The following is a 25,482-nucleotide window of genomic DNA, read 5'->3' on the forward strand; positions in this document are numbered from 1 at the left end:
GGCACCTTGAGAATAAGGTCGGGGAGTGGATGAACCCTTGGGGAAGTCTAGTCCAGGTATATTGCTGTCCCTGGTAAGTGAAGGCGAATAGGTACTGACTTGCCTGGGCTAGCGGCAAAGCGAAGAAGGCATGTTGAAGGTCTATCATAGCGAAGATCTTGGCGTTTGCTGAGATTATTAACAGTATCAGTGCTGGGTTGGGAACCAGAGCGTGCAGGGGCTGGACGATAGCATTGATTGCTCGAAGACCTTGAACTAAACGGTATTCGTTTGGTCTGCCTGGCTTAGGGACTGCCAGTATAGGAGTATTACACGGGGACTGGCATTGGATCAAAATCCTCTGTTCTACTAGCCCCTTAATCAATCGGTGGATACTCGGTATTGCCTGTGACTTCAGTGGGTACTGTCGGATAGGGGGCCAGTCTACATTGCCCTGTACTGAGATCTCAATCGGATCAATAGGATTATAACCCACTTGGGAGGAGTCCTCTGCCCACACATGAGGATCCACAAAGTCAGGTATGTCAGAGCCAGTATGATGCTGCAGAGTCGTTAAGACCTTCTCGGGGTCCACGTGGAATTGGACTGTTCGGCCATGTTTCACAATTTGCACATCCCTGCTGCTCGGGTCAGCCTCGTCTATAGCCTGGCGCGCCATTCTCCCAAATCTTTAGCGTGGTGAGGGGCTAATACTTCACGAGTAATATGTGGTGCCACAGTTGGGGGCTGTCTCCACAGATTCTTATCCATTTCCACAAAATCTGCCTTCCCTTCCGGTCCAGTCACTCGAGCCCTTAATAGAATTTCCGTCACTTCCCCTTCGTGATTCTGATAAAAGTTCTGCAGGTCCTGATTCTTTCCACTGGGATCGTATGCTAGGGTCACGCGATAGCGTGCCTGCGGCTGGTCCAGAGACCACCACTGAGGGGTTCTAGTGGTATTATTCTGCCGCTTAAGGGTTCCTTGTTTTACAATAATCCCATCATCTCTACACTCCAAATGCAACTGGAATTTGCAGAGGAGGTCTCTAGCTATCAAGTTGCAGTCCAGATTGGTAGTGATAACAAATCGATGTTCCACCGATTTTTCATGGTAACCCACTTTAACCGGTTCTGACACCGCGAATGTAGAGACTAGTCCCAGGAATCCTGACAGTCCCTGTGTTTCAGTGTAGGCAGGGAGTTTAAGCTTTGATTGTACAGAAGACATGAAGGCTTTCGTATCTATCAAGAAGTGTTGCCACTCATTCAGAACTATTAACAATATCATCGGTTCGTCGTCCGGGGAGGGTCCCTGCACAATCAAGCTACGTAGTCAATATGAATAATTGGGGGACGATTCGCCAAAGGGGTTGTTCTCGGAGAAGTTAGTGTAAGATCCTCCTCCTCTTCCTCCTCTTTTTTTTTCGTGCTGATGGAAGGGACAATTTTTATTCCAATGTCCTTCTTGCCCACAATTAAAGCATTCATCTCCTCTTACCCAAACCCGACCTCTTCCAATACCAGGCCGGGGACAATAGGGCGGTCCGTAATTAGCAGTGCCCGGGCCGTTTGCGTGTTTAGTATAACTGTATCCTTGCTTATCCACCCAACCCTGCATACAATATTGCGGTTCCATCTGGTATCCCCTCAGGTTGGGTTTTGGTCCTTCCACCCGAGACGGCTCTTCTTTTCTAGTCACTTATTCAGACTTGACCCGGGTTGTGGGCGCACCAACCGCTCTCCTTTCTTTTCCTGCCAATAATATCTAACCGCCCTTTCCATCTGGGCTTTACTGTTATCTGCCCAATTCATATTATTTGTCTGAATAGCATGAGCAATTGAATAGGGCAGGCACAGAAGTAGGATAGCACAGAATTGAGGAGTATCCTCTCCTTCCCTGAAGGCATTATCTCCTGATTGACTCCCGTATATTTCAATAAATCTTTCCATGAATTCATCAGCAGTTTCTTCTCGTTTGGGTTTAGTTTCTAATACTGTGGCCATACTGATTGGCTTCTGAAGGTTCGAGGTGAGAGCATTAAAGATAGCATTTATGCGATCCTGGACATCGTTAGGGTGTGCAACCAACAATGCATCATGAGTAACACATGCTAGGTGAGTTAGAAATCGGGTATGCTCAGTTGGGCTCAGGGTTTGCTTTACCAAGGCCCACAGGTCCCTTGATTCTGCATTATAAACTGAAATAGTAGTTCGAAGATGAACTATAAATTTGATAGGTTCTTTTTTTCGATCTGGTATGCTGGCCATAATGGCCATAATTTCGTTCGGTTTCCAGGGCACATAGACATCTATGGTGGGGTGGTTTGCAGCTTGTTGTGCATCAAGGTTTGGCATTGGTCTGACAGGGAATTGGTGTCGGGGCTTTGGAATCTTGGGAGGCATTTCTAGGTCGGAAGATGTTTCGGACTGTCTGACTGCTCGACACATCCACGTCTTGATCGGCGGGAGTGTTTGCTATGCCTTTCAAAACTGGGACTGGTAGTTTGACTAGAAGATTTACGGGACTGTTTATGATGTCGATATATAGTTCAGCCATTCCGAGTGTGAGATCTGGTCCTCTCAGTTATATTGCCTGTGAATTGGGGATCCGAATCGCTATCAGAGGATGAGGAGTCAGTTTGGGCTTGTAGCTTCGTTGGTGTGGGGTTACATTTATTCACTTTTTTCGCCGGAGTGTAAGGTGGAGGGGGATGAGAAGAGGACTGGGACAAGGGTCTAGGGGGTGCGGGAGTCGCCGTTGGGCGCCGAGTCAGTGACCATTCATCAATTTCATCATCAGCCTCGGTCAACGCAAAGCCAGCCATTTGACTACGTAGTCGGTCAATACCTTTCTCAGAGCTCCCAGCGGATCTCTTAGTACGTTTTACGTGTGCGCATTCTTTTTTTAAGACGTCTACGGTTTTAACATGTCCTCCTTCTGTCAATGAAAGTCCTAATTTAGTGGCGTTTATTTGCCAAATTGACAGAAGTGATGCATCTTTTAATTTTTGACAATAATGTCGCCATGTTGCAATTAAATTCTTGTCCCTTTTCCCTCGCCCCTTCTCCAAATCAATCCTTGAGCCTTTATTGCTACATCCACGTTTCTACTGCCACCTAGGGGCTATTGGTCATCTCCTAATAATTTGTTCAGGGCTCCTGATAATTTTCTAAATTGTTCAGCTCTTTCATGGAATTCCTCACATAACTTTTGGGGCAGACTACCCGCCTCCGTGGTTTTATCTAACTGATTACCCATTTTCGCATCGCCCCTTATATCTTAACTGTTTCTAATTAGTTCAGATTTCTCGAAACTCCGCGACGTTGCGCAGTTTCTTTTTCTCCGCGTCGCCCCGCGGTTCACGTCACCGCGCGATTTAAACTAACCCTATCTAAACTAACTCTATCTCCCGCATCGCCCTGCGGTTCACGTCGCCGCGTGATTTAAACTAACCCTATTTAAACTAACTCGATCTCCTGCGTCACCCCGCGGTTCGCGTTGCCACGCGATTTAAACTAACCCTATCTAAACTAACTCTATCTCCCGCTTCGCCCTGCGGTTCGCATCACCACATGATTTAAACTAACCCTATCTAAACTAACTCTATCTCCCGCATCGCCCCGTGGTTCACATCGCCGCGCGATTTAAACTAACCCTATCTAAACTAACTCTGTCTCTAGCATCGCCCCGCGGTTCACATCGCCGCGCGATTTAAACTAACCCTATCTAAACTAACTCTATCTCCCGCGTCGCCCTGCGGTTCGCATCGCCGCGCGATTTAAACTTACCCTATCTAAACTAACTCTATGTCCCGCGTCGCCCCGCAGTTCGCGTCACTATGTAATCTCGCGTCGGCCCGTGGTTCGCGTCATCACGCGATTTGAATCCAATCAGTGCCTAGACGGGCCAAGTGATATACAAGGTCGATGTCACACCTGACTTGGATGCTTATCCCCTATGAACTTTACTTAATTTGTTCTCCACTATGAGCTTTACTTAATTTATTCTCCCCTATGAGCTTTACTTAATTTGTTCTAGTCTCCAGATTTCCCTATCCTTTCACATCACCGCGCAGTTTAAATCTAATCAGTGCCTAGACGGGCCAAGTGATATACAAGGTCGACGTCACACCTGACTTGGACACTTATTTCCTAAGTTTAGAAGGTATTCGCCAGATTGACCTGGAACTCGTTCTGACACTACCTGAGAACCAGCGAGTGGCTAAACTTTCCTCAGACTTTTGAAACCGGGGGAAACTGGAGCAGTATTGAAAGTATACTTACTCCAGTGGCCACTTTCCCCTCGTCTCGTCCAAGGCTAGTCTGGCTCTTAATTCACAAGTTTTCGGCTGTCGTCCGTTGAAATCCCACATCTGACACCAAATGTTGATTTCTGGATTCTTTTCCTTCAATCTGTTTCAGGGAATACACTGAGGCGAACACCAAAGGAGCTTGTAACAAAGCAGTCTTTATTAATCACCGGCCGAGACTTATCAGACAGAAGGAATACTCTCTTGATAGAGCGTACACACTTCCTAAGGACAAGTGAAGTTACATTGTAAAGGGACACAGTTATACATTTTTTGGTACAAGATAACAAGATACAATTAGAGTGACATCCTAGTTCAGCTTATCCCTTTTGATCCCTCCTTTCCTTTGTCCACTCATGAGCCGACATCTAAATGAGCTGTTTTTGCTAAAGCCCATGCATTGTTTCTAAAGGTTACAATTTTACTGGCGTGATTAGTAACTGAGACCATGCAATTCTGCTAATTGTGCCGATGTTGTATTTTCATATTTTCATATATCCAGTTCATGTTAGAATCTATACTGGCATGATTAGTAACTTAAAACCTTGATAAAGTCTGTTAATTGTGTTGATGTTGTATTATTTGCAATCTGACATTCTCTTAGTTATTTTTCCATGGCTTATACATTTTCATATATCCAGTTCACTTTACTGTCTTTATTTCCATATATCCAGTTCACATATCCACAATGAGAGGCGGCGCTGCACGGTGCCTGCGAGTATTATTGACCCTTCTCCGCTGGTGGGCTCGGTGGCGGCAAGGTGTGTGATCGCCTGGAAAAGTCCAATTCTGATCTAACAGCATTTAATTTTGACCAGGCCAAATATGTAAGTGGAACCCTCCTGTCCGGTAGGGCAGTTGTACAATGATTTTTGGTTTTGGATTGGCCTCTTTAAATGTCTCCCGAGTCCAAATGTTTGAAACAGACTGAGAGCAAAGTAACCACCTCCAATCCTTTTTAAAAAAAGGAGGGAGAGAGAAAACAGGGAATTATAGACCGGTCAGCCTGACATCGGTAGTGGGTAAAATGATGGAATCAATTATTAAGGATGTCATAGCAGTGCATTTGGAAAGAGGTGACATGATAGGTCCAAGTCAGCATGGATTTGTGAAAGGGAAATCATGCTTGATAAATCTTCTGGAATTTTTTGAGGATGTATCAATTAGAGTGGATAAGGGAGAACCAGTTGATGTGGTATATTTGGACTTTCAGAAGGCGTTCGACAAGGTCCCACACAAGAGATTGATGTGCAAAGTTAGAGCACATGGGATTGGGGGTAGTGTACTGACATGGATTGAGAACTGGTTGTCAGACAGGAAGCAAAGAGTAGGAGTAAATGGGTACTTTTCAGAATGGCAGGCAGTGACTAGTGGGGTACCGCAAGGTTCTGTGCTGGTGCCCCAGCTGTTTACACTGTACATTAATGATTTAGATGAGGGGATTAAATGTAGTATCTCCAAATTTGCGGTTAACACTAAATTGGGTGGCAGTGTGAGCTGCGAGGAGGATGCTGTGAGGCTGCAGAGCGACTTGGATAGGTTAGGTGAGTGGGCAAATGCATGGCAGATGAAGTATAATGTGGATAAATGTGAGGTTATCCACTTTGGTGGTAAAAACAGAGAGACAGACTATTATCTGAATGGTGACAGATTAGGAAAAGGGGAGGTGCAAAGAGACCTGGGTGTCATGGTACATCAGTCATTGAAGGTTGGCATGCAGGTGCAGCAGGCGGTTAAGAAAGCAAATGGCATGTTGGCCTTCATAGCAAGGGGATTTGAGTACAGGGGCAGGGAGGTGTTGCTACAGTTGTACAGGGCATTGGTGAGGCCACACCTGGAGTATTGTGTACAGTTTTGGTCTCCTAACCTGAGGAAGGACATTCTTGCTATTGAGGGAGTGCAGCGAAGGTTCACCAGACTGATTCCCGGGATGGCGGGACTGACCTATCAAGAAAGACTGGATCAACTGGGCTTGTATTCACTGGAGTTCAGAAGAATGAGAGGGGACCTCATAGAAACATATAAAATTCTGACGGGGTTAGACAGGTTAGATGCAGGAAGAATGTTCCCAATGTTGGGGAAGTCCAGAACCAGGGGTCACAGTCTAACGATAAGGGGTAAGCCATTTAGGACCGAGATGCGGAGGAACTTCTTCACCCAGAGAGTGGTGAACCTGTGGAATTCTCTACCACAGAAAGTTGTTGAGGCCAATTCACTAAATATATTCAAAAAGGAGTTAGATGAGGTCCTTACTGCTAGGGGGATCAAGGGGTATGGCGAGAAAGCAGGAATGGGGTACTGAAGTTGAATGTTCAGCCATGAACTCATTGAATGGCGGTGCAGGCTAGAAGGGCCGAATGGCCTACTCCTGCACCTATTTTCTATGTTTCTATGTTTCTATGTCTATCCTGCTCTAATCTCAGCAACACCCATTAACCCTGACACTCTATCTCCTGTTTCCAGATTACAGTTCGCCCTACTGGAATTAGTAATGGGGAACATGGAGATGGCAAAAACTCTGAACAAATAGTTTGTATCAGTCTTTAAGGTAGAGGGCACCAGCAATATTACGATAGTGGATATTCATTGTGGCGAGTCGGGGGCGGGGGAAGGGAGGAACTTGACACAATCATAATCTTTAAGTAGGTGGTACTCAGTAAGATAATGGGACTAAAGGAAGATAAATCCCCTGGACCTGATGGCGTGCATCCTAGGGTCTGAAGAGAAATAGCGGCAGAGATTGTGGATGCATTGGTTGTAATTTACCAAACTTTCCTGGATTCTGGGGAGCGCCCAGCAGATTGGAAAACTGCAAATGTAACGCCCCTATTTAAAAAAGGGGCAGACAAAAAGCAGGAAACTCTTGACAAGTTAGACTAACATCTGTGGTTGGGAATATGTTGGAGTCCATTATTAAAGAAGCAATAGACGGAGATTTGGAAAAGCAAAATTCGGTCAGGCAGAGTCAGCATGGATTTATGAAGGGGAAGTCTTGCTTGACAAATTTGCCGTAGCTTTTTGTGGATGTAACAAAGAGGGTGGATACATGTGAACCAGTGGATGTGGTGTATTTGGACTTGCAGAAGGCATTTGTCAAGGTGCCATGTCAAAGGTTACAGCACAGGATAAAGTTCATGGGATTGCGGGTAATATATTTGCATGGATAGAGGATTGCCTAACAAAAGTAAACAGAGAGTCAGGATAAATGGTTCATTCTCTGGTTGGCAACCAGTTTCTAGTGGCGTGCCGCAGGGATCAGTGCTGGGCTCTCAACTATTGACTATCTATATTAACTACTTGAATGAAGGGACTGAGTGTAACGCATCGAAGTTTGCTGATGATACAACGATGGGAGGAAAAGCAATCTGTGAGGATGAAACAACAAACCTGACAAAGGGCATAGACAGGCTAAATCAATGGGCAAAAATTTGTCAGATGTAGTATAATGTTGGAAAGTGTGAGGTCATGCACTTCGGCAGAAAAAAATCGAAGAGCAATTTATTGTTTAAATGGAGAAAGATTGCAAAGTGCCGAAGTGCAGCGGGATCTGGGGGTACTTGTACAGGAAACACAAAAGGAGAGTATGGAGGTACAGCAAGTGATCTGGAAGGCCATTGGCATTTTGGCATTCATTGCAAAGAGGATGGAGTATAAAAGCAGGGAAGTCTTGCTACAGCTGCATAAGGTATTGCTGAGGGCACACCTGCAATACTGCGTGCAGTTTTGGTTTCCATATTTAAGAAAGGATATACTTGCATTGGAGGCAGTTCACAGAAGGTTTCCAGGTTGATTCCGGGGATGAGGGGGTTGACTTATGAAGAAAGGTTGAGTAGGATGGGCGTCTCGACTCATTGGAATTCAGAAGACTGAGAGGTGATCTTATCGAAACGGATAAGATTATGATGGGGCTCGACAGGGTGGATGCAGAGACGATATTTCCACTGATGGGAGAGACTACAACTAGAGGGCATGATCTTAGAATAAGGGCCGCCCATTGAAAATAGAGATGAGGAGAAATTTCTTCTCTCAGCAGGTTGTAAATCTGTGTAATTCGCTGTCTCAGAGTGCTGTGGAAGCTGGGTCATTGAATCAATGTAAGGCAGAAATAGACAGTTTCTTAAACGATAAGGGGATAAGGGGTTATGGGGAGCGGGCAGCGAAGTGGAGCTGAGACAATGATCAGATCAGCCATGATCTTATTGAATGTCTGAGCAGCCTCGAGGGCCGTATGGCCTACTCCTGTTCCTATTTCTTATGTTCCTATGTTCTTATGTTCTACTGTGCTCCATTCCTTCTGATACAATCTCCCTGAACTCACTGATTATCACCCTAGGGATCCTGTCTCCCTGCTCTGCGCCATTCCCTCTGATACAATCTCCCTGAACTCACTGAAGACCACGCAGGGATCCACCAGTGACATTCACTCCCTGTTTCCCAGAACTTCGGGAAGCTTGTCCGTCACCATCTGAACGTTCATTTGGTGCCACCCGACCACGGAACACCTCCCGCTTTTTCTGGTCACACCCGAGTATCTTCCGGCGTTTTGCATCTGATGCCGCGATGCACTTCCTCTAAACACATGGGGTCCAGGCCTGAGGCCTCCTTTAGTAGAATAGTGCTTCGTGTTGGCAGGAGGGAAGAAACATCGGTGCTGCTGAAGAGGCTTGGAAGTGAGTTTGGGAATGGGTGGAGTTGGTGACTAACGTTATATATCACGTATTGACAGATGTTAGAAGTTAGTATTAAGAAGCTTATTTTACACGTCTTTAATTAATGAATAAACTTTATCTTTGTAACTTCCTGTATATGCATTGATTTTCTATAAAACGAGTTTTAAATGATAGGAAATGGCCGTATAACATAAAATTGGGCCTAAAATGGCCAAAGGCTGAGAAGCTAAGCATCATGATAAATTGAGCCATTATTATGTTATCCATTTTTGTAACTGCTGATAGAGCTCCACTTAGAACTGCAAAGGATCAAGGCCAACAATATTAATCAATAAGATAAAGGTATGCAGCATGTACCATTTCTTTTCATAATTTTGTAAAACCAAGCTCAGTAATGAATTCTGTGTGACATGTTCTGTATAATTGTTCTCAGAGAAGTGATTCCTGCCACAGAGAGGGAGGCGAGATAGAGATAACATAGAAGGTCAAAGGCAGTAGATAATAGGATCTATTGTAAGGCTACAACAGCTACAGATTTTCACAGCATTTGAATGGGAAAAAACGGGTATAAAGTAACGGCTATTCTACTCAGAAGGCAGTGCGAATCAAGAGAACAGGAGATAAGGAGTCGGCACCACGGTCAGCTCGAGAGGACGCTATCGAGAATTAGGCTGTGACTATAATTTGTTAAGTATTACTTTTTGTAACGGAACGTAATTTACTTGATAAAACTCAATTTTTTACTCAATATGCCTGTATTAAAAGCATTTATTATGATCTGAACAAGAGTCTCCTGGTTTCAATTAAATATACACCCTGAGAATAGTTGAATTGCAACAGTTAGCAAAGCGGCAAAAAGCTGCTAAGTAGTTGAAAAGTGCATCTGGCGAACACAAAGGGACAAAACAAAGAGATATTGTACAAAATACAATATATTCTTTACCAATTTAATTGGGGACTCTTGTAATTTTTTCTCTCCATTTGAAAACAGGTTGTATAAAAAGCAGATGCAAGGCAGATAGTTTGATCACCGATCAAACCTTATGGTGGGTTAATTTACATAGTGACTATTATCTTCGTTAAGGAAGATAAATTAAAAATAATTAATTTTAAGATGCCAGAGGAGTGTCTTTGGGAAGAGTATCAGAAAAAGTTAGAAAAAAGGTGTTGCCAAACGCAACTGTAGACACTGTTGGTAGATTGCCGAGTGAAAAACCCAAAAGTGTCGCTTCAGGATGCGGTCACTTTTGTCATTTATTCAACTATCATTGTGTAATCCATGTAAATGCTGACCTAAGTTGTACACCTTCATAACATTGACCTCAAGGGGCGAACCTGTGGGAGACACTCCTAACCTGGGCTTTCAGGTATAAAAGGGAAAGCTCCACACACCTTCATCACTTGAGGTCTTGGTAATAAAGATAGCTGGTCACAGAGTGATCTTCTCACAAATATGGGCCTCGAGTGCATTTATACTGTATAGTAAGGACATATCATTGGCGAGGAGAAACTGGGATTTAAACCACGCGAGCATGGCCACTAGTAGCACAGAAGAGAGGGACTGTGTTGGTGATGATTGGGACGACTTTATTGAGAGACTACAACAAAGTTTTGTCACTAAGGAATGTTTTGGACAGGATTCGGCCGACAAACGCAGGGCTCATTTCCTGATGGTTTGTGGATCCAGAATGTACTCACTGATGAAGGACCTTCTCGCACCAGAGAAACCGGCGGCGAAGACGTTCGAAGAGCTCAGTAAGTTGATCGGGGAACACCTTAAACCGGCGAGCAGCATGCACATGTCGAGTGTTGAGGGGATAGAGGGAAAGTTTATTTTCCCAAGAGAAGGCCCACTGATATAGAGGATCGACGCTTGCCCCAGCCCACGTAGCAATTCTCGAAGTTAGCAGACAGAGACATTTGGCAAAGTATAACGATCTTTATTACGAATGTTCGGGAACACCCCTTATCACAGCCGCCTGTGAGTGGAGATGCTCTCCGAACATCACAATCATACAACTTTTATACATTTCAAAAACCCCTCCGTTCACTGGTAAGACCTCCCTCGATCTCTAATTGGACAACCTTATCAGTGCTACTTCTCTAATTGGACTACCTTATTAGTGCTACATGGTTTGACAGGCCAAGACCCTCGTGACCACCTTAGGCCGTGACTAGAATGACTTCATTAGGTCAGAATTTGTTGATTCTCCTTGGTGCCCGTGAGTCTGTCTTGAGCCTCTTCGCAAGGTCTTATCAATGTCTGTTTCGGTTCTCACATCGTATCCTGTCGAAATATTATCGAATTGATAACTTCTGGAGCCTTGGTACAAGGCCGAAGAGAGGTATTTTACCTCCTTATGGGGCGGTGCAGGAACCAGCACTTTAACCCTTGTCCCGCTGGCACCCCTAATGCCAAATTCCTCTTACAATTCCCCCCTTTTGGCCCTTGGCTATACGCCAAGCTGGCCATATTTCCCGATAACTATTTCCCTGCAGGCAAGTTCCAGATAGGTCCGTTCACCTGGGTGGCCATCTCCCAAGCTTCGGGACCTCATGAGACCTTTCCCGCAGAGTTATATAAGGTAAGTCCTTCGATAGGACTGCTGAAATTTCCATCCCTTATAGCCTTAATCATAGTGCGTGCCCTGACGTATTGTTTAACCTGTTTAATTCATGCACATGTTAATCCCATCATGACCATCATAACCAGGCCCTGTATTCCTACAAGTATATATGATATTATTCTTATCCATGGGTGAATTTGAATATCAAGTCCAATGTCCCACAGCTTTGAGTACAGGGGCTGATCAGCCAGCATTGCATCAGTGTCTCTCTGTAAGTTGTCCATTTCTTCCATCAGCCGGATATATTGTCGTCTTTGATTCTGGATTCCTTGCACCAAACGTAATTGTTCCTCATTTAGTTCTGGTATCTGTTTGCCTTGCGGTTTCCATACCGCCTCCTTGTATCCTTCTCGGAGGGTATCCGTGATCGTTCCGTGGATGTTTTCCGTTGTCTTGGGATGTATGTGGTATCATTATATGTCTATTTTTCCCATGTGCCTGAAACAGAAGTTAGGGTTGGTGATGACACAGGGGTTGACTCCTTCCCTGGTCTTACTCGTCGGGCTGCTGCCCCCATGCTCAGGTACCACTCTGCATTCCCTTGTGGAGCGGCGATTGTTTCAGAATCGTGTTCGAGAGGAGTGATACTCAGCATGCATCCGTTTGTTTGGTGGAATCTACAATCATCATTCGTTATTCGTGTTGTACCTCGACATAAAACCACTTGGTTAATTTTATAGCAGTCGGTTCTGTCAATGCCTTTGGTACTATTGTTAATCTTAATCGCCCATCTGGCAGGCTGATGGTAACGCAACCGAGTTTGGTTTCTTACTTCACCAATATTATCGATCTAATATAAGGGGTCTCCCTTTGTTACATCATACTCTGGTATGGACAACACAAATCCCATCATATTCACCCGCCCAGTAATACATCTGAAATTTGGCATCCATGCATGACTGTTCCTTCGTACCTCGGATTTGTCATTCATTTTTTTATCTAGAGTCCAATTGTTAGTATGCTGTTCGGTATCCAATCTGGTATGTCCCCATTCTGGAGTTGCTCCAAGTTATGTTGTGCTTCACTTAATCCAGGCCCCATACACAGAGCAAACTACCTCAGCTTGTGATCGTTTACTTAAGTCGTTCCCTATTGCATGGATCAAATTTGTCTTGGCAGGCTCCTGTAATGTATGGGCCTCCTGTAAAAGTTCCCCTTCCCCGCTTGTAGGGTTTGGTTATCCAAGTCCCTCCCCAGTAAACCCCTCAAGACTATGTCATTAAGTTGTTAGCCCGGTCATATATTGCATACAGGTCTATGGAATTCATCATCGTAACCCCTGCCGCATAACCCGTGCCTAGTGTTTCCAGTATTCCCCTTTTTATTCGACCTTGCCCTGTTCCCTTTCTGACATTAAATGTCAGGGTAATGGATTCCGGGCCTTCGAGGATCCGTTGAGTCAAGTTCTGGTAGTTTGATTCCCACAGAAGCTAGGAAGAGTGATATCCATTAGATTTAGGTTAAGTAGTCGCTGACACATCCCAAATTATATACTTTCTTTAGATTATTTTATCACTAGCCCCCCTTTGGCTCCAGTCTTTATGGATGGGCTTATGGGGGGACTTGCGTGGGTGTGCTGGGAAGAGTTGTTGTCCCCAGGGTGGTTGTTGGGGCAGTGGTAGGGCTTCCCAGGGTCCCTTTGGGCGTGATTGGTGTCCCAGCGTGACCTTTATTGTCATCTTTCCTCCACCTGCATCCGCCCCCCTTTTTAGGTTGTATTCCTTGTTGTTTGCGCTGCACATGATCAATGCCGGCTTCTCCGTGTTGTTACCATGTCACGCTTCGGGACATACACCTTATATTCCAGAGACCTCCCTTGGTCTTCACTTTATCCCACTGGCCAGTTTTCCTCAACATCCTGGTGTCCCATCCCCCTTTTTGCTTTGTTCTGTTCCCACCCTTCTGTTTCTCTTGCGGGTGGATTTGGCGACTTGTTTTGCAGCTTCGTCCGCCCAGGCATGAGCTTCTAGAACTGAAATTCCATCCAGTTCGATTTCTGCGCACTTCCCATTTTGGTCCTATGAACTAGCTCCTGTTCTCGGAATCTACTGGCGCCCATGGCATCGGCAGCCTGCTGCATTACAACATTTAATACACTATACATAGTCATGCGTTAAAATAAGTTCAGTCCTCGTTCCAGTCCTTGGCTGCTGGGATGCATATTTCGGCAGTTAAATTAAACAAAGCTAGTTCATGTAGTTGTGTCTTTGCTGCGTGTGCTATATCTCTCGTAGTCCATCTGTATTATCCAGTGCTTGCGTGGGCCTTAAGGTTCCCAGTATCCTGAGTCTCCAGGGTCGAAGTAGCCGCTGCGGTCCCATCTCGGTGAGTGTTTTACCTGCAAATTTTAAATAGATAGCCTGTTCATCACCTGTTAGGTTCTGGTCTACTCATCTTTTATCCATGCATGTTCAGGTCACTCTGTGAAATCGGAGGTAATGGTTAGGTTGGGTTTGTGGACTTCACTTACCCACCGTGGGCTCTATTGCCGTAGGTGATGGTGCTATGGCTGCACACTGCAATATCCGCCTGGTCCCATTTAAAAAAAATCTCTTCCAGCTTATTTATCTTAGTTTTTAACTTTTGAATTTGTTTTGTTTGAATATCTTTCTTTTATTTGTATCAGGGGAGTATTATTACATAGGCTAGTTCTGTTTTATTTTTATTCTGACTATCCCACCAATTCCTCTATCTGTCAGGTGAGTCTTTTTTATTCTATTAAGACATCCAAATTAATAATGTCCAGTATAAAACAGCTGTCAATGGAAAGGGTTAACTCCTTTACAGGTTTGTAAGAAAGCCTGATGTCATTGCGTGACTTCGCGTAATCATCCGAAAATTCTTTGTTAAGTCTTTGTGCCTTCAAAACTTGCTTAGAAATTAGGAATCCGTTAAAACAGCAGAAATCATTAGTAAAGCCATCATAATAAAAAAGTTTTCTCATCAGGAAAGACGGCATTTTAGATTAAACTCCAATTTTTTCTTAACTTCTAATTCAAGTACTTGCCAAAGATTTTTTTTGATTTAAAACGAGACCACACATTTTTAATAGCTATGTTGTTTACTGAAATCCAATTTTCACACACGCTGTATATATTCCAACATTTCGTTTTATTTTACGGTTCCATTCACTGGGCAAATCTTGTGTTTTATTTCTCTCTCATCACAAAATCTAAACATCCATGCCAGTTCCATTTTCTATAAGAATTTAAAAATTCAGTAAGATTCTCTAATTCCCAGTTTTTTCTTTCTGTGCTGAGTTCGCATAGCTTAGATCTTTTCTCCCCGTTATGTTCAAAATTCTCCTGCTTGTTTAGACTGTTCGGGACTTTTCTTGATAAACAACGTCCATTTTGGAAATCTTTCAAACAGCAGTGAAACTTTCTCGTAATTTAAAATCATTATCAATTGAGAGTGTCTTTTACCGCTTCAAATTATTTTGTTTTCAATTAAACCAATATCCTTTTCACAGCCGATATCAACTAGTATTTAGTAAGTTATGTCTTTTTCCATCGCAAACACACCTTTTTTTCCCAGCACCTAATTAGTGCATTACATCTTTTTTTTTAGACCACCTTTCTTCAAATTAGGTTTTGTATTTTATACGGAGAGCTCGAGACTCCTTCAATTTGTTAATTTAAAATCATCAGACAATTGAACACACTTTTTCTTTCAATCGTTCAATTTGTTTACTTTCAAAGTGGCGTCTTCATCTTTTTCTTTTCTCCATAACTAGAACGGAGTGTAGCACGTAGGCTTTGAGGGCTGCTTTTTGTTCTCTCAAATTCCAGTTTCAAGGTCATTACAATGTATTTTCTAAACTGCTAAAGCATGCTGTTTTAACATTTTTCAAAAGTCCCTTTTACACATTCACATTTAGCTCGCCACTCGCCCAGGAGTTTGACCTGATATATGAAGCTATTTCTAGATTGTTTACAAACCTTTTAGTTTTATATCTCCTTTTTTCTTTAAGAGATCAGATTTAATTTAATAATTAAATTTTTTTTAGTTTGAATCCATCTCAGTATTTTGCTGTGCCTTCTCTTAATATTTCAAAATCCAAATTCAAATTTTGTAATTTCAATCTTTATTTAAAACTCTTTTTTTTTACTGAGCTAGAAGCCTTTGCGTCAAGGTTTTACACAAAGGAAAATGGGAGCATACTTCCCCGCAGCCGCGAGAGATCCTCACAGGCCTTTTTTAAAAGGCATTCTTTATCTCATTCCTAGACTAAAGTCTTTCAACCCAATTTAATCAATGATTGCGTGTTTTCTGTCGACAAGTAAGTGAGCGTGTCAAATAAATTCTTTTTTTTAACCACTGGGACCATGTATTTTTTATCTTTTGCTCAACAATCTAATCCTTTGTGCCTTTCCTAGCTCCGTAACTTATCATCCGAATAAATCCACATCTGCGTTTCTAACTTAAAATGTCTTAAAACATCCCACATAAAGGACACACTACAAAGGGTTAAAAAACTTTCACTCTGTTTGGAAAAGTGGGTGGAGCTGCACTATTTTTCCAAACAGGCTTTCAGAAACATGAAAATTCATTCCGCAGTCAAAAATCACCCAAGAACTCTCACCCAACGACAGACATTCACAAAAGTCACTCTTTATTCAACAAAGCCTATTAATTGTTTGCCCGGATCTATATTTGGATACATATGTCACTTAAGATAGTCACTATCAGCTTTTTTATGGCATTATGTAGTTACATAAGTTACAATTAAGGATTGGTTTTATTCATCTTTTTACCAGCCATGTTACCCATCTTCTTCGTGCTATGAGGGTCTTAGGTACTCCCTTAAATTCGTGTTCAGTATGCAGGACGCTATCTATATGTCTTCCCTTGGCGCCGTACACTCATACCACTGTCACGCTTTGGGTCAGTATATCCCGTCACTGCCGGGACGTTGTCACTATGTCCTCTCAATCTCATCGCTTCAATGTGCGCTCGTACCGCTTCAGGTCAATAGACCTTCCTCTATATCTTCCCTTGCGTCATACCCTCACATTGCCATGCTACCTCCACGCGCGCATTTTAGGATGCACCTTTTGCCCCCCTTTCACCCATAGATCGTCCTTGTCCTCTGTCTCCGTCCCTCCGGGATGCACTACAGATCGTTCTTTTGTACGGATGTCCTTCCCTTGTGGTTTACAATGCCACATGTCTAACTTGAAGGTGGTAAATTAAAACATACTCAACCCAACAGCTGAGTCATTGTTCCATTCGGTAAATCCGTACCCTGCTCGCAGTACCAAATGTTAAGGGGAGAGAGAGAAGGCTTCTTTTCCCACGAGCGGGCCCACTGACATAGAGGGTCGACGCTCACCGCAGCCCACGTAGCAATTCTCGAAGTTAGCAGACAGAGACGGATGGCAAAATATAACGATGTTTATTACGAACGTCCGGGAACACCTCTTATCACAGCCGCCTGTGAGTGGAGATGCTCCCCAAACATCACAATCATACAACTTTTATACATTTCAAAAACCCCTCCGTTCCCTGGTAAGACCTCCCTCGATCTCTAATTGGACAACCTTATCAGTGCTACTTCTCTAATTGGACTACCTTATTAGTGCTACATGGATTGACAGGCCAAGACCCTCGTGACCACCTTAGGCCGTGACTGGAATGACTTCATTCGGTCAGAATTGTTGATTCTCCTTGGTGCCCGTGAGTCTGCCTTGCGCCTCTTCGCAAGGTCTTATCAATGTCTGTTTAGGTTCTCACATCGTATCCTGTCGGAATATTATTGAATTGATAACTTCTGGAGCCCTGGTACAAGGCCGAAGAGAGGTCTTTTACCTCCTTATGGGGCGGTGCAGGAACCAGCACTTTAACCATTGTCCCGCTGGTACCCCTAATGGCAAATTTGTCTTATAGCGAGACACCGGTTTTACATGCACCGGCGGCAAGAAGGGCAAAGCTTTCCAGACTTAATGGCATATCTCCGGCGACTGGCGAGCGTATGTAAGTTCCCAGATGCATGCAGAGCGGAGATGCTGCGAGACTTTTTTATTGAAGGCATCGGTCACGCTGGGGTTTTCAGGAAACTGATTGAGATCAAAGACTTGACCGTGGGAGCGGCGGCTCTGATAGCCCAGACATTAATCTCAAGGGAGGAAGAGACCAGAATGATGTATGACAAAAATCTTGACTTAATTGAGGCGAACGACCAGGGAATCAACATTGTTAACGCGGCACCCAGTACTCTAGGCAGACACGGGCAGTCGGAGATGCCCCAGCAAGCAGTCGAACATAAAGGGGGAATTCAACAGAAACAATGGCTAACAGAACGGTGATTCATGCCATCGCAATGGACAATGTGGCCAGTAATGGGGCCATCAACACCTGTTAATGGTGCACTTAAGGACAGTTACAGAGACAGTCAGAGACGATTGACTGGTAATGGAACTTTTGTTTCCAACAATGGGGCCACCCGCTCATGCTGGAGATGTGGATGCATACACCCAGCCAGAGCTTGCACGTATCCGCAATATACCTGCAGAAACTGCAATGTCAGTGCGTATGTGCAGGAAACCTACAGCCAGGTTCATATACGAAGAGGATGGGTCCGATGTAAGCACTACGAGGCCAAATGAATATTGGGGGAAATCGATGGAAGCTGAAGTTCAGTGAGTTCACGTGGAGCACATATACAATTCTTATACCAGGACGCCACCGATAATGATGAAAGTGCTCCTCAAGGGCATCCCAGTATTAATGGAGCTGGACACCGGGGCCAGCCAGTCCCTGATGAATATCAAACCGTTTGAAAGCTTACGGGTGTCCAAGGCCAGGAGGCCAAAATTATTGCTGATAGACGCACAGCTACAGACATATACAAAGCAGATCATTCCGGTGCTCGGCAGCGCCACGGTAGTCGTGACCCACAAAAATTTGGAGAACAGGTTGGCACTCTGGATTGTCCTGGGGGATGGTCCCACACTACTGGGGAGGAGTTGGCTTGCTGTCATGAAGTGGAAATGGGGCGATGTCAATGCAATTTCTTCTGTGGAGCGAGTATCATACTCACAGATCCTGGACAAATTTGACTCAATGATGCGGGAAATTATAGAATGCGAATTGGACCGCATGCTGAGGGAAGGCATTATCTCGCCAGTCGAATTCAGTGACTGGGCGAGCCCGATCGTGCCGGTGCTCAAGTTCGGTCAGGATATGTGGCGATTACAAGGTCACCATCAATTGGGTGTCACTCCAAGACCAGTACCTGCTACCGAAAGTGGAGGACCTCTTTGTGACGATATCCGGTGAAAAACCTTTTTCAAAATTGGACCTGACTTCAGCTTACAGGACCCAGGAGCTGGAGAGTGAGTCGAAGAAGCTGACCACCATCACGACACACAAGGGAATGTTTGAGTTTAACAGATGTCCATTCGAGATTCCTTCGGCCGCCGCGATCTTTCAGCGAAAGCCTCCTCAAGTCGATTCCAAGGACGGTGGTTTTTCAAGATGACATCCTCATCACGGGTCGCGATACTGAAGAACACCTCCACAACCTGGAGGATGTGCTACACAGACTCGACCGGTTATGGCTGATACTGGAAAAGACGAAGTGCGTCTTCTTAGCTCCAGAGATAGAATTCCTGGGGAGGAGGGTAGCAGCAGATGGGATCAGACCTACTGCGTCCAAAATGGAAGCGATCCAGAAAGCACCCAGACCCCGTAACACGATGGAGCTGCATTCGTTCCTGTGGCTCCTGAACTAATTTGGTAACTTTCTACCCAAATTGAACATGCTGTTAGAGCCGCTACAGGTGCTCCTACGCAAAAGTCGTGATTGGGTCTGGGGGGACAGCCAGGAAAGGGTTTTGATAGAGCACGCAATTTGTTACGCTCGAACAAACTGTTAACATTATATGACCCATGTAAGAAACTTGTGTTAACATGCAATGCATCGTCCTATGGGGTCAGGTGTGTGTTGCAGCCTGTGAATGCCAATGGTCAGTTACATCCGGTAGCTTATGCCTCCAGAAGTCTGTCCCAGAGAGAAAGGAGCTACGGGGTTGTAGAAAAGGACGCGCTAGCATGTGTATATGCAGCAAAAAAAAATGCACCAGTACCTTTTTGGCAGGAGATTTCAGCTGGAGACAGATCACAAACACCTAAAGCCTCTTTTGGCGACAACAAAGCCATAAATGCGAATGCATCGGCCCGCAAGCAGAGGTGGGCACTAATAGTCCCCGCCTATGATTGCACAATTCGGTACAGACCGGGCAATGAAAACTGCACCGATGCACTCAGCAGGCTCCCACGAGCCACCACTGAGGGGGCAACTGAGCTTGATGCTGAGATGGTTATGGCTGTTGAAGCTTTAGAAAGTAAAGGTTCACCAGTGACAGCCCGTCAGATTAAAGTCTGGACAAATAAAGACCCTCTACAGTCTTTAGTTAATAAATGTGTCCTGATTGGAGACTGGGCAGCCACGTACGGGGCGTGCCCTGAGGAATTTAAACCATTTCCTATTAGCAAGGATGAACTCTCAATTCAGGCCGATTGCCTACTGTGTGGAAACCAATTAGTCTTGCCCCAGATGGGAAGAGAGGTGTTTATCAGATAACTTCACAATTAGCACCCGGGCATGGTCATCGACAATGGCCCGTGCTTTACAAGCACTGACTTCCAGGACTTCGTGGCAGGCAATGGAATCAACCATGTCAGAATGGCACCGTTCAAGCTGACCTCATACGGCCAGGCAGAACGAGCAGTGCAGATAATCAAACATTGGATGCTCAGAATCCAGGGGGGTTCCCTTCAAAGCCACTCAACACGCCTCCTGTTGGCCAAAAGATCTAGAACACACTGGCTCACAGGGGTTCCACCCGCTGAGCTGCTAATGAAAAGGACGCTCAAAACCAGGTTGTCCATTATACACCCTACTATGTAATAAATTGTTGAGAGCATGCGTCAGTCACAATGTGACTACCATGACAGGAATACGAGGGTGTGATGTACTGATGTCAATAACCCTATCTTTGCCCTTAGTTACGCTGCAGGGCCCAAATGGCTTGCAGGCACTGTGATTGCCAAAGAGGGGAATAGGGTTTTGGTAGTGTAACTTACCAATGGACAAATCTGCCGCAAACACGTGGATCAAACTAAAAGGAGGTTCAGCAAGCCCATAGAAGAAGCAGAGGAAGAATATGACGTAGAGTTTAATCCACCACAGGTGACAGAACTGTAGAACCAAGTGGAGGAGAGCCCAGTCACTGTGGACAGTCCAGACAGGCTGGAGGCACCGCAAACAGCAGACACTCAGGCCAGCGCCCAACAACCGGAGCCCCAACTCAGGCGCTCTACAAGGGAAAGTAAACCACCAGAGAGACTTAACATTTGATCCCAATAAGACTTTGGGTGGTGAGGTGATGCCATGTATTCAACTATCATTGTAACCCATGTATAAGCTGACCTAAGTTGTACACCTTGAGAACATTGACCACACGTGACGAACTTGTGGGAGACACTCCTAACCTCGACTTTCAGGTATAAAAGGGGAAGCTCCACCCAACCTCATCACTTGAGGTCTTGGTAATAAAGGTAACTGTTCACAGAGCGACCTTCTCTCAATTATGGGCCTCGTGTGCATTTATACTGTATAGTAAGGACATATCAACTTTTATTGATGAACAGATTAAAGCTAAGAAATGGAAGCTGGGTAAGGCGATGAGTCTAGTCACCTATGCAGCTTCCTACTTCGCATAACGTGAATCAAAGATCAAAAAAAATTTGGAGGATAAAATATCAGAATTTGAAAAACAAAATTTGGCCAAGAATGAAGAATTGCAGAAAATTCATTCAGACGATAAACACAAAATTGAGAATTTGCAGAGTCAATTTGCCTCAGCTACTGCAGTAATGCAGCAGCAGAATATCAATGCAAATCAAGCAGGGACTGTAATGCAAAAATTAGGCAATCTTGATATTCAAAACGAAGACCTAAGCAGAGAGAATAGCCGTCTCACCAAAAAATTAGAGGATTCATGGGGAGCAATGAGGGAGGCCTTGCATCGTCCCCAAAGAGCGGCAGACCACCAACCTTGTCAGGCTACAATCTGAAAGTTATAAAACTAGTTGGGAGTAAAAACATGCAGATGTAGCCGCAGTAACGATGGAAGGTACCTACTCAGACATTAATGAGATTCTGGCTCGTTCCTGTTGAAATCTGTATCCATTCCTCCTCGCTCCCTTAAAGCTAAATACCCCATCATGTGGTAATAATGACACAACAATTATAAAGGATGAGAAAAAGGCTCCGCTCAAACCCCCAGCTATCAAAAACCAGTAAGTATCGGGACTTGAACTGATGTCACCCCAACTCAACACCAGCTGACACTGCGGCCGATGCTGATAGCACTGCATCACCAGCACTCCTGTTTGGTAGGAGTGTGTCAGCGTTCTCAGCCTTCAAAAACTAAACTTAAAGAGGCCGGTTAGAAACCGGAAAACACAACACACATCTGTACGTAGCATGGAGACTTGAGAAACAGGATAAGGATGAAGTGCAGGAGAGAGAGCAGGAAGATCTAAGAACTCAGCAAAGGAAGAAAAAAACAGGGATCTAGAAAATATGTTGCTGGAAAAAAACTAATTGAAAAAAAGTGAAAGTATGAATAAATTGAGCCTTAAAATATTCATTGTGTACCTAAAATTGAATTACATTTTAAGTTAGAAACGCAGGTGCCTAGTTAGATTAATTAGGATTTATGGAGCGATGGGTTTGCAAAAAGGATAGGTTTGTTTAACAAAAGATAAAACTTAAGCCTTGAAGTTACAGTTGCTAAACAATAATTGATTTGGACGTTTTAATTGGAGAAATAAATGTGTGGTCTCATGTTAAATCAATCCAGATTGTAACAAAGTCCGTCTTTTCAATTGTGTTATTACAAGCTGAAAAAATCCGAGATGCTCACTTACCTGTCAAAAGAAAACTTAAAAATTGATTACATTGGTTTGAAAGATAATAAGTGCCTTTAAAAAAAAGCCTGCATAAATTTCTCGAAGCTACAAGCGAAGGGAAGTTCCCCTCTCTTTTGCCTTTTGTATAGAATCTGTTTCTGATGTTTGTTAAATACAAAAACTAATATTCCTCCAGTTACATTCAGAATTTTAAAAGTAACCTTATCAGCAGAAAGTCGACACCATTCGGACGCTTCCGCTGCCTGTGTCAAACACAGCGCTGTGATCCTTCTTGGGACTGATAGGATATCAAAGGAATTTATTTCAGAATTTTGCAGACAGGGCCAAACCTCTGTATGGACTGTTGAAAAATGAGTATGGGGAAGACATTCGGCCGGCCTGGGGAGATAGCCAGACAAACTCAGTAAAATGCTTTAAATCAAGCGACGATACAGGTTACTGCTCTTATCTCTCTCGGTGGGATTCAGAGTGAACACCCACTCCTCTCAGCAAGCATAATTGATAGCCATTATTCTCGCCACCCACTATACAGCATCTGAAGCAACAAACATTTGCTCCGACAGAAGCTATGTATGCAATGAAGTTATGGCCTTGCCCCTATACCAAAAATTGCGTACCATTAGTTAGATGGTAAAATTCTATTACATTCTGGTCTCCTCCGTAAACTTTGGGAAGTGCTCCAGAAACGACTCGCCCCTTTGTCACATCAGTAATGTTTGTGCACACCAGAAAGATTCCTCACCCCCTACCAAGGGCAATAATGCAGCCGATCAGTTGGCTAAAGAATCTGAAACAACCGGATTAAATATACCAGGATGCGTTTTTTAAATTCCCCAGTTACCTGCTGTAGCGGCTGCCACTGAAACACAGTCTATCGACTTGCATAAACTCCAGTCCGAGTACGACCCCTCATGCGACGATGAGAATAAGTCCATATGAGGCTGTGACTGGGAGACAAATGCGGAGACCAGTACACAAAAACCTGGGGAATAACAGACCACACAAATGGGCGGGTCCACATCAAATAATTGAGAAATTATTCCCTTTGTGTACCTATTGAATGTTCCCAATGTCCTAAAGGGAGAAGCAAAACTGAAATGGTTCCATATCAATCAGATGAAACCTGTTAAGAATGAAAAGATATTATGCTTGGTTTTCTTGCATGTGAATGATGTGGATCGATACGCTTCTATTGCTACTCGGAAGTATGGGAAAGACAACGAATGAAGAGCAGGACTGCAGATCAGTCTCATAAGATAAATGTACTCAACTCCTCTTTTTTGGAACAGAACCACTGGTTCTTGGTGGACATAAAAATACAAAGACATAGTGAATCCTATGGATGGCATTTACCACAGTGGATGAAGCAGGATAATAATGTACCAACAGAATATACGGCAGGTTGTGGTGCTATAATGGAAGGTGCAGATCAGTGGGAAATAAAAGAAGGATACGGAGTATGTATGAGATGTCCGTTAAGAGATAGGGAAGGCCGACAGGTATGGAGATTTCTGAAAAAGAGTGGGGGATTGTGGGGAGATAAAAAAACAAGGCCCAATAGCATCAGAAAGGAAAGCATACACCCAGTTGTTTTGGCCTAGATGGTGGAAAAAACATGAAGTGCAGTACTCATGCATTGCAACACATATTAAACCTACCCACCCGGAAAATAAACCTGTCATGAATACATTCAAGGCTTGTGGAAAATATACCTACCTCAAACCTGACGGACGTGGGATAGGTGTACAGATGGTGAAATTTGAGGATGCCATAGGAGGTGGTTTAAATGATAGAGGGGTGTTGTGGAAAAGTATTTCCGAGACTGTATAATATATAAAGAGAGGTTCATTAAATCGGAGACAAAGCTTTGGGAGAAGTGTTAAAGACCCCTGTCTTTGAACCAGCTTCTCAATTTGGTATCTCCAGTGAGGTTCTTTTATCTTTTTATCATCACTTTACATCACATGCTTTATCACGAGTCCTTAAGTCTAATCATCGCATTACAAGTTTTACAAAGCTTTTCATCCAAGGCTGAGTTTTTGATATAAACCTGCCTGCATTGTGACAGGGCATTATAAACAAGGGCAGGCTCTTTGGCACCGGAATAGACAAACATACTCAGCACTTATCTCTCCAGTCGTTCATTATCTCACTTTCCTATCTCCATAACTCAAGGCCAGCATACCTTGAAGTCTAACTGTGTTTTTTTATATAAAGCATAATGCATCAGTATTGTCCCTTACAAAATTCATTAAAGGGGAAAATAAAAACAAATGTTTGGTCCCGTATACTCGTCAAGTATACGTCCAAAAATCCGCTCCAACAGGGGAATTTTGTAGTCTTCGCTTTGAATCCTATAAAGAAGATAATGACTCAGATCAGGATCAGAGATGCGGAACTGTGTAAAATTAAAAATTTGATTAAAGTATATCCAGTCAAGCACGAATATCACAAGGTAGCCAACCAAAAGTTATCGGGATTAATATAGAATTTCTTCCCTGGATTAGAAAAAATTCACATTTATTGTTAATAGTTCAACTCACAGTGTTAATATGTTTAATGATGTACATCTGCTATTTAAAGCACCTCATACGCCATACAAACACGACTTAATGTTATAACCGCACAAAGCCGATTCGACAAGAGACAAAATGAAAACTTTGGAAGTTCCTCCACCTCAAGGTAAGGATTGTCAGATATCAACTATTGACAGATGTTAGAAGTTAGAATGAAGAAGCTTATTTTACATTTCTTTAAATAATGAATAGACTTTATGTTTGTAACTTCCTGTATGTGCATTGATTGTCTGTAAAACTAGTTTATAAATGATAGAAAATGACCGTATAATATAAAATGGGTTAGAAATGTCCAAAGGCTGAAAAGCAAATCATCATGGTAAATTGAGCCATTATTATGTTATCCATTTTTGTAACTGCTGATAGAGCTTCAT

The 25,482-nt window shown here is 43.7% G+C and overlaps 1 pseudogene; it reads left to right on the forward strand.

The window, feature by feature from the left end:
• The window catches only part of LOC139252687 (zinc finger protein ZFP2-like), a 36,620-nt pseudogene extending 12,861 nt beyond the window's left edge, over positions 1-23,759 (forward strand).
• Positions 23,760-25,482: the final 1,723 nt, after the last annotated feature.

The sequence above is a fragment of the Pristiophorus japonicus genome, unplaced genomic scaffold (assembly GCF_044704955.1).
Source record: "Pristiophorus japonicus isolate sPriJap1 unplaced genomic scaffold, sPriJap1.hap1 HAP1_SCAFFOLD_477, whole genome shotgun sequence".
Classification (NCBI taxonomy): Eukaryota; Metazoa; Chordata; class Chondrichthyes; family Pristiophoridae; genus Pristiophorus; species Pristiophorus japonicus.